The sequence below is a fragment of the Lynx canadensis genome, chromosome F2, assembly GCF_007474595.2.
Source record: "Lynx canadensis isolate LIC74 chromosome F2, mLynCan4.pri.v2, whole genome shotgun sequence".
Taxonomy (NCBI): Eukaryota; Metazoa; Chordata; class Mammalia; order Carnivora; family Felidae; genus Lynx; species Lynx canadensis.
In genome coordinates, this window is record NC_044320.2 from 65,064,195 (window position 1) to 65,074,936 (window position 10,742).

General features: G+C 37.5%; 1 non-coding gene across 1 annotated transcript; it reads left to right on the forward strand.

Annotated features, from left to right (window-relative positions):
• The first annotated feature begins 3,493 nt into the window (after positions 1–3,493).
• LOC115506603 lies at positions 3,494–3,596 on the forward strand. Its single transcript, XR_003966448.1, has one exon. It is a non-coding gene; the product is annotated as a U6 spliceosomal RNA (small nuclear RNA).
• Positions 3,597–10,742: the final 7,146 nt, after the last annotated feature.

Consider the following 10,742-nt stretch of genomic DNA (forward strand, 5'->3'; position numbering starts at 1 on the left):
GCCTTTCATTCCCCTTGTGTCAGCTTTTGCCTGACCATATCTCTATTTGAAGGCAAGTCCAATCTAGGCAAATGTAGAGCAAGTGGAATTAGGAAAGTTACATTTAGAAGTAAAATCTCTTTTCCTCCAAATTGATGAGTTTATACCCAGAATTAACATTAGTGTGAATTCTTAGATTTTCATGTGGAGAATAGCCCCCTGCAGACATGGCAGAAATATAAACCCAGAAAACCTCAGTCATAGCCACTTTATATCATTTTCTCCCTTTAAAGGCTAAAATTGCATCTCTAAAATAATGGGTTTGGGGAATAAAAACATTTATATAGAATAGCTTAAGGCAAGTAGCCTAATTTTCAGAATGTAATAAATAAAACTAAGAATAAAATTGTAGCTTTATGAATACATGCAATGCAAGGGAAGTTGTGTATTAAAATTAAAATATCATTGCATGGAAATGAGCTTCCTGAACTGGTAAATGCACTGTTCAAAGAAAAATATTTCAAAGGCATATTTCTCTACATGATTAAGATTCTTTACAATTAAAAACCGCTGTCTTAAAAATATTCTTCAACTTCAAAGGCATTTCTAGTCAGGAAATCCCCCGAGATTCCTTGGTGACACTTCTCGCTCTCTTTTTTTTTTTCTCAGTAATAGGAAATTACAATACCAAAATACAACAGAACCCACACATCTGTTAACCACTTTTGCTACGGGTACTCAGTTGATGCAAGATGCCTCTGTTGAAGCCTGGGGGAGGAGGCACAAAGCAAAGGAATCCACCAGCAAACAGAGGCACCGATTCCAGAGATAAAATGATAAGAGAAAGGAAGAAAAATGGAATAGCCAATTTGTAGAAAAAGCCAGTTTGTATTCACTTTAGAGTTTATGTGTATATATGAGTGTGTCTGTGTATGTGTGTATTTTGTCTGAAGACAAAGGTACTCAATGAGTGTTGGTTGACTGATCAATCTTTCTTTTGCGAAATAGAAATCCCTCTGGAGAAACTGCATTGAAATAGTCACTTCTAATTCAAAAGGTAGTTTTCCTATTAATGTTATCAGGATCAAAATATTCAACCTCTTAATTTGCTCAATAGGTCTGCAAATATAAATTAAATATATGTATTGGGAAAAACATAACAATCTTTCAATGAGATCTTCATCATTAAACATTCAATACAGTATCAACAGTGCCAACAGAGTATTTATCCTCTGTTCCAGAGACTGTGGCAAATACTTCATAGGATTCTAGAAACAACACTACACAGTAGCTATTAATACTCCATTTTATAGATTAAAACATTAAGGTTGTGCCTAAGCTCTCAGAGTGAATTGGTAACAAATCTGGGTTTTACTCAGTGTGTCTAACCTGAAAGCATATTTGTTCATCTATGCAAGGAGTTTTCAAAGAGTGCTCCTCTGACCAAACACAATATTATCCAGAAACATGAGAAATGCAAATTCTCAGGCTCTACCCGGGGTGTACTGAATTACATATCCTGAAGGTAGAACTTAGTGATCTGGTTTTTAACAAACCCCCCTGGAAATTCTGAGGCCTGCTCAAACTTGAGAATTACTGCTTTATTCAATGCTAACTTGAATATATACTATCATGTTATAATTGATATAATATGACAAAGATTTTTTTTTGCTTGACTAAACTTTAGTCAGTTCTCCTAGGCCCATCTGTTTGCGCTCCTGTAAAATCCAGTTTTAGTAAGAACTCCACCAAGTAGTTTAACCAACATTTTCCTCTCTCAATATCTCATCACCTTCAATATATGATCAAGTTCCTCATCTTTCTCCATCCCTCAGATGATATTTGATCACCCTGGCCTATCTTCAGCAAGAATCCTGTTTACTCAGAATCCCCTTTACTTCTGGTGTTTCCACTTACTAATTTTCCATCCACTGACCCACACCCTGCTCTTAATCTATAAATTCCCACATGCCCATGCTATATTTGGAGTTGAGCCCCATCTCTCTCCCACACTGTGCAATCCCATTACAGCAGTCCCTACACCTATCGCAGTCTGCCTCACCATCTTTACCAAGTATCATTAAATATTTGTTAAAAAAAACATACACAAATGTATTAAGCATGACTCAAACTCACTATCTGGAAGTTGTGCAGCTGAGTCATTCTTTACATTATATCACAAATATCCTTGTAAATTTCAGTAAAATAATTTTAAGAGTACCAAATCTATAATTGACTCCAATAATTTTTATTAGCATTTTACAAAGTGAAGAGATTGGCACTATACATATTTGTCAAAATCAAATTGGAATAACCAAGTTATTTCTTTGTAAATATAAGATTAAAAAGAAAGTTAAAAGATAATTTTAATAAACAATAATTCTGGGGGTGCCCGGGTGGCTCAGTCAGTCAAGTGGCTGACTCTTGATTTTGCCTCAGGTCATGATTTCATGGTTCGTGAAATCAAACCCCGCATCAGGCTGTAGGCAGTCAGTGCAGAGCCTGCTTGGGATTCTCTCTCTCTCCCTCTAACTCTTTTCCTCTCACTCTCTCAAAAATAAATACGTAAAAATTTAGGGGCAACTGGTGACTCAGTTGGTTAAGCATCTGACTTTGGCTGAGGTCATGATCTCACAGTTTGTGAGTTGAACCCCACATCAGGCTCTGAGCTGACAGTGTGACAGCTGAGAATCCCTGCTTGGGATTCTCTCTCTCCAGCTCTCTCTGCCCCTCCACCCCATCAAAATAAATTTCAAAAAATAAATAAATAAACATTTTAAAAAATAAACGGTAATTCTGAAATTGAAATTGCATTTGTTAACCGTTGTTAATCAGTTTGACTCTTGACTGACATTTATTATTAACATAAAGAGGGACGCCTGGGTGGCTTAGTTGGTTAAGCATCCATCTCTTGATTTTGGCTCCAGTTGTGATCTCACAGTTCATGAGATGGAGCCCTGCATTGAGCTCTGTGCTGACAGCAGGGAGCCTCTTGGGATCTCTCTCTCTCCTTCTCTCTCTGCCCCTCCCTCACGCACTGTCTCTCTCTCTCTCTCTCTCAAAATAAATAAATTAATTTAAGAAAATACAGACATCAGCTCATGTGTAGATGGTTAAGTTTTCATAGATTGATTATAATCAGCCACAGCTACTATGTGTAGCTAACCATTCTAACATTTCAGAAATATATTAATCTAATTTTAAAATAGACTGTTTTTATATATCACACACAAAAATACCTATCTCCAGATTGATAAAGTAATGAACGACAATGTACGTACCATTAAAAAAAATAGTTCAATTTTAAGAAATCACTGAAATCATGTAAACTAATACCAGCAACTTATAAATAGGAAAAATTAATTTCAATGAAATAACATGGACTTTCCCCAGTACTATAACTTTTACCTTACATGCAGTGGATGCTAGTAGCTAATCTCTAAAGGTGTCTTCCAACCAATTTCTTCTCTCCCTATATGCACAGGACACTTTTTAAATCAAGAGTGGAGCACGCTCACTTTAGCGGCAAATATATTGAAATTGAAATGATACAGAGAAGATTAACATGGCCCCTGCGCAAGGATGACTCACAAATTTGTGAAGCATTCCATATTTTTGGTGATTGCATATTTTGGTGATTTTTGGTGTGGAGGGGTCAACCTCTCCTCATACCTCTGTGATGTTGGTCTTAGGCCTGGCCACAGTGGTATCTCTGACTTTGGCTACTATTGTCCTGAGCCTTGCTAGGAGGCATCACACTGCTTCCCCCTGTGATATGCCCTGTGTCTGTTTCCAGAACAAAAACAAAAACAAAAAAAAGTGAAAAAAAAAGAAGACTGGAGCTTCTTTCCTCTACCTTTGTTTGAGAAAGACTATATTTTTCTTTCACTTTTGAAAGTGGCTTTCACTGGATGTGGGATTTTCCTGCAGCACTTTAAAGATGCCCCTCTACTGTCATCTTTCTTATATTGTTTCTGACTAGAAGTCTGTTGTTTATCTTATTACTATTCCTCTGTAGGTAAGTATTCAGAGATTGAGCTTAAGATTTTCTTTTTGTTTTCAGTTTCCAACAGTTTGAATAAGATGTGCCTAGGCTTGGTGGGTTGTTTTGGGTTTTTTTAATGAATTCTTCTTGGTGTTCTTTGAGGTTCTGAGATCTGTGGTTTGATGTCTGACACTAATTTTGAAAATATTCCAGTCATCATTTCTTCAAATATTTTTTTTTTTTGCCCAATTCTCTCTTCCTTTTCCTCTGGGAGTCCAATTATGCATATGTTATACTATTTGATATTATACCATTTGATATCATATGGTCTGTTTGATTTTTCACCTTTTCTTCCTCTTTGTTTTTCAATTTGAATAATTTCTATTGACCTATCTTCAAGTTCACTAATTCTTTTCTAGGCTATGTCAAGGCTACTGATGAGCCCATTAAAGTCACTCTTTATCTCTGTTACTGTATTTTTGACTTCTGGCACTTCCATTTGACTTTATCTTATAGTTTCTAACTCTGCTGAAAATGCCTTTCTTATCTTGCGTTTTTATTTTCCATTAGAGCCTCTAACAAATTAATCGTAGTTATTTTAAGTTTTCTGTCTGATAGTTCCAGCGTTTTTGTCATATCTGAGTCTGGTTCCAATAACCACTTTATCTTTTCAGACTTTGTTTTCCTTGTCCTTTTGTGTATCTCATAAAGTTTTTTGTTGTTGTTGTTAGAATCTGGCCATGTTGTGCAAAACGCTAGATAATGAAGTAAATAATTTTTTCAAGTTTAGAGATAAGCCTGCCTCTTTTCTGTAAGGTTTGTAGAATGGAGTTTTATATTCATCTAGTCAGAAGTTGGCAGAGTTTGAAGTTTTTTACTACTGTGATTACTCTCAGTGCACTACTGCATCAGATTCTTCTAGTGATTTCTTGTGTTTACAGTATGAGTTAATTTACCCATGGATTTTCTCAACACTTGCTCCCTGTTTGGCCCCATATCTTTCCTTTGTACTGGTTTCCCACCGTACATTCCACTGTTATTTATACTCAACAATTGTTAATGTGGTGGTGGGGAGAGAGGCTCATTTTCTGATGCTCTAATTAAACCTCAGGCAGGCACTATGAACATTGTGAGTATGCCCTTTACGGATGTTCCTGCATCTTCTTCAGATGTTAAATTTGGTCTAGCACATATTCATTCCCTCCACCAGGGGTAGAGGTTTTTTCCCCATGTTTCCCTTCCCCAGCTACAGTAGGTTCCCACCAGTACTCAAGCTCTGGTTTTAGTTGTCCTTTCCCCTATGGATTAAGACTTTTGTTCCATAAGGGAGATAAATCCAGGTAAAGCTGTGGCTGTGCCTGCTGTTCCCTGCCTAAACCAGCACCTTGGGGAAGTGTTCTGGGAATTCTTGTTGGTCTTCTCTGTGAGCACCTGGTAGAGTTCTTAACTGGAAAAGCTGCAAGGGCATGCAATCCTTCCCATGTCTATAGCCTCCTGGGGCTTCATATTCTCCTTCAAGCCCATATTTAGTCTTTAGCAACTCATTAAAAGTTGCTAGCTGAATATTCTTACCAGCTTGTATGTTGTTTGGTGGTATCTGTCCAAGATAAGCAAATGCTTACATTTTATTTCTCCCTGTGGGTACCTCTCTCTCTATAGATTTTAAGTAGGTGATTGTTCAGAGACCTAAGTTTTTGTAAGGGTTTACAAAATGTCAGTAGTACATGATTTGTCCTGTCTTGTCTTATTGTAGAGGTTGGAGAGATGTTTTATCCAGCTCTCTAATCTGAGTTGAAACACTCATTTCTCTCCTATAAAAATCATTTGAAAATCGCCTTATCTTGTGATTAGCTCTCACCAGTAAAATACAGTGGATGTGACATCCTCAGACTTTGAGACCAGACTTACAGAAGAGTGATAGCTTCCACCAGCTGCCTCTTAGAACTGTAAGCCACTATGAAAGAAATCTAGCCAATCCACTGAAGAGAGAAGCCACATGTAGGAGCCCCAAGGTTCCCAACATGTGAGTGAAGAAGCCATTTTGGGTGATCCAGCCCCATTTGCCATCTGACTGCAATCACATGTAGACCCTAAGCAAGACCAGCAGAATAACCACTCAGCTGAGCCCTAGTCAACACACAGAATCATGCAAAAATAATCAGGTTGTTATTTTGAGCTACTAAGTTTTGAAGTGCTTTGTTATTTAGCAATAGATAGTAAAGCAGTGCTCAATAAATATTTGTATTATAAATAAATGAAAACGAGGGGCACCTGGGTGGCTCAGTCAGTTAAGTGTCTGACTTTGGCCCAGGTCGTAATCTCGCAGTTCATGGGTTCAAGCCCTGTGATGGGCTCTGTGCTGACAGCTCAGAGCCTGGAGCCTGCTTCAGATTCTGTGTCTCCCTCTCCCACTGCCCCTCCCCATCTCATGTTCTCTCTCTCTCTCTCTCTCTCTCTCTCTCAAGAATAAATAAACATTAAAAATTTTTTTTAATGTTAAACATATTACCGCAATGTTTAGATAGGTCTCTAAATACCACATCTGTCTCCTTCTAAGAGTATTAGGTGGCAAATATGTAAGGCAAAGGACTAGGAAGAGAAAACAATCAACCCAGAGAAGCTAGCAAATGAAAAGTGTTGTTATTTTTCCCCACAGGAGATGAAGAGTCAGTCTAGAGAATCAATGTGTTGTCTTGACCAAAGCAGACATTCAACAAAATGTAGCCACATGAAGCTCAAAATTAATTTGGGTGGAACTGAGAAGCCATTTGATTTGAATTTAAGGATCTTTCAGAGCCAGTCTTTGTAGATTATATTATTATTCCAAGGAAATTACCCCAAACGTATGTATAATATCTGAAAACATTTCCATGCTTATTTTAATTGGAAACTTGCCTGATTTACTTTAAAAAATATTTGTTTAAAGTTTTAACTACTCTGAAGAGTCAGAAAATGACTAAAAATTGTCAAAACTGACAATTTTAGCGACTCAGATAATAAATTGTACCGCATACAATCAGTGCTGTTTTCTAACCAGAGCCTCTCTTAGAACTCAATTAAAGTTTAACAAAGGAGTACTAATGAGATGAATGAGTCAAAGACTGGTCAGCACAAAACAAAAATAAATTCCAGGAATTTAGATAAATAGGGCAAGTTCACAATTGGGATAAATTTAGAAACCTCTCTGAAGTATAATATTAGTTACCTTATCAAGATTTCCTTAAAACAATTACTTTTATAAATCTTCTACTCCTGATGAGAAGAAGAACATTATGATCATAATACTATATAATTTTATAATATGATGACCCTATCTGCCCCAGGCCTACATAGCTGAAAGTTAATGAAGTGTGCCTTCCCACAGAGACAGATTTCTCAGGCTATAATTGAAGAAACTGTATATACACTTTATGGCACATGAAGTAATTTTTTACACTCTAATTTTAACTTCCAGAATTTAATCTTTGACTTCCTAGGTTGCCTAGCTTAATTCAGCCTGGCTGACTAGTGCAAGAACTGCAATCATCAAGATTGGAGAGCAGCAATACTACTTTGCTTTAAGGAGGTAAAAGTACCATGAAAATAATGTCTTTTTTTGAGCTGTAATTAAAACAATGGTCAAGGCAGTAATAACAAGTGAATAGAGGCAGCTGTGAGAATTTGTGCTTGGGATTTCCTGTGGAAGTTGTAGATTTTTTCCCCCTTTTTCTCCTTTTTGATGGTAGTCAATGAATAAGACTTTGTTTATGTGATATAATGCTTCCTGCACAGGTGTAGCTTGAGATTTAGGAGGAACTTAAAGAGAGCATGAATCTACAATTTTTTTTATTATTACAGATGGCTGTGTTGCAGCTGAGATTTTAAATTCTTCCTCAAAGAGAACAATGTAATTGTAAATTGTACCATAGTAGCCACTGTTGAGCTGGAGTTATTTTAATAAAGGAAAAAGTAGCATCTAATGTTTATTAAGACTTCACTATCTACAAGGCACTGTATAAAGCCTAGCTATTCTAATTCTCAGATACATGGGCTAAAAAATAATACTGTTCCCATTTAAAGATGTCAACACTGAAGCTCAGAAATAAGGAATCTATTTAAGGCTCTAAAACAAAATTGGTGGCCAAATTATAATATGAAACCAATTGCTCATAGCATGATGTTTTCAGATACACTGTGATGATAATTAGGAGGCTTAAGTCATTAATAAATAAATAAACTGATTTCATAAATTCAATATTTATTGTGTGCCCCCTATAATCCAAAGCTTTGGAAAGCTTTGAGGAGGCAGAGAATTAGCAAAACTTAGTCTTTTCTTTTGGAAGCTTATGCTGTAAGATAGATCTCTGATGGTTTATGTTGATGAATCACCTCTCCTCAGTGAGACTGTCAGCATTCATTTATCCATTCATTTTATAAGAATGTATTGAGAACCTGTTCTGGGCTAGGTCCTATTTTAAACACTTTATAAGTAGTGAAGAAAGCAAGTAAGAAAAATACACCTTCTCTCTCATAACTCACCAAGTAGTGGAGCAGGCATTTAACAAGATACATAAGTAAAATATATAAAATATTATTTAATAATAATTACTAAGGAGAGGGGCGCCTGGGTGGCACAGTCGGTTAAGCGTCCGACTTCAGCCATGTCACGATCTCGCGGTCCGTGAGTTCAAGCCCCGCGTCAGGCTCTGGGCTGATGGCTCGGAGCCTGGAGCCTGCTTCGGATTCTGTGTCTCCCTCTCTCTCTGCCCCTCCCCCGTTCATGCTCTGTCTCTCTCTGTCCCAAAAATAAATAAACGTTGAAAAAAAAATTAAAAAAAAAAATAATAATTACTAAGGAGAAATAAATAAATGACGGAAGGGGGAAGGCATAGGAGGGTTGCGGTAACAGAAAGGGTAGCCAGAGAAGTCCACAGTGAAAAATGACAATGTAAAAGCCTTACGAAAGTAAGGGGAAGAAGCATGACGATAGATAGATGTCTGGGCAAAGAGCCTTCTTAGCACAGGTGGAGTGAGTGTCAAACTCTGAAGCAGGAGTTTTTCTGGGGAGGCTTTTGTGACTGACTCTGATGGTTGGGGAGAATGGCAGTAGATGAGGTCACAGGGAAAAGAGGGCCAGTTGTACAGGGTTTATAGATTAGAGTGAGGATTTGAGAGGGGTGGAATGCTGTTGGGTAGTTTTGAGTAGTGGGATGACATGACTGGACTTTAGTTTTGCAGTTGATTCAACTGCATACACTTGTGTCTTGCAGCCCAACACAAAGGATTATATCCTTTTCACTTAAAACACAACCAATGCAGCTTGATATGTAGACCTTCAAGAGTGGTTCAGATTTGGCACAGAAGAGGCTGCCTGAAGAAAGGATAAATTAACTTCTCTTGAATAAAGTATTTCCTGTATTATTTTCAGTGTGTCCATGGCAAATGAGAGGCTCTCAGCCAAGGGATACAACACCAAGCACTGTTTTTAGCAACTGCTTTAGGGGGTGTGTGCAGAGCTATGAAACTGTTTTTCAAATTTTGTGAAAATGCATCCTTTCAGCACTTCTCCCACCACCCCAAGGCAATCTATTTTTAAATAGTAAATCACGCCCCCAAAATAATTACCATGGGATATTTTTCCCAATAAGAATAGGTCAGCCTGAAAATGGTTGATATTCTCACCCAAGGGCGCTTTCTACATGTTGAATGCCTCACAATTGTGGTTCCTATGAGACCTTAGAGTCAAGGTTTGATTGATGGTAGCAGTTTAGGAATCTTTTGTGGGCTTTTTTTTTCAGATTTTATTTTTTACATAATTTCTACACCCAACATGGGGCTTGAACTCACAACTCTGAGATCAAGAGTTGTACACTCCACCAACTGAGCCAACCAGGCACCCCAATAGCAATTTGGGCTTAAGTGGCTTTCCTAAAGTTACACACTTCCTTGTTGGCAGAGGTGGAAGGATGCCTTCTTCATGCAGCTCATGAAGGAGCATCCTCACTGTGCTAGGTGCAGTCCTGTGTACTTTAGGCTCACTGACCATGAATGAAATTGTACTTCTGTGATGTAGGTGTGGTGTTCTCAGTTTGCAGGTGTACAAAGTGGGACTCACGGAGACTGAATAACTTTCTAGGATCACAACCAGTAGGTGGTAGCTCTCAGGCTACCTGACCATAAAGCCTTCCCTGCCTTTTTTTTTTTTTAACTAGGCAACCTTCCTATTTAGAAATTATCGAGGATCCTTAGAGATCATGATGTCCCACACTCTCATTTTAGGTATGAAGGATAGTGATTCAATTTCACAATCCTGAGCTGTCGTATCTAGTCTTTGCAACCTTCTGCATCTATATAAAGCTCAAAAGCAGTCCATCCTTGAAGGCGAATAGCTGACCCACACAGCAAAGCCTATATTTCCAATTAGAAAAAGCCAGGGCATGTGTCTCTCCAGGAAGTATTTCAATAGGTTGGCTTTATCTTACAGCATATAAACTTCAAAAGTAGCTTATAAATGTTAGCAAGGAGACAATTCTATTCAGAAAGAAGAGAGTAAGACCTTCTAATCCTTTTAAAATCCCCATGTTATTATAAGTTTATTCTCTCCTACATCGAACGTTATATTCTAGGGACTGAACCTGGATCACTTAAAGGAATATGTTTCAATAAGTACTTCTTACTTGCTTTAAGATGGAAGTGAAGTGATTAACTATATTTGACAGTATTGGCATTACCAGTGATTCCATATTTGAAATATTTTTTAGATTATCTTCACTAACCATCCCTGAACTAGAGTTTCAGA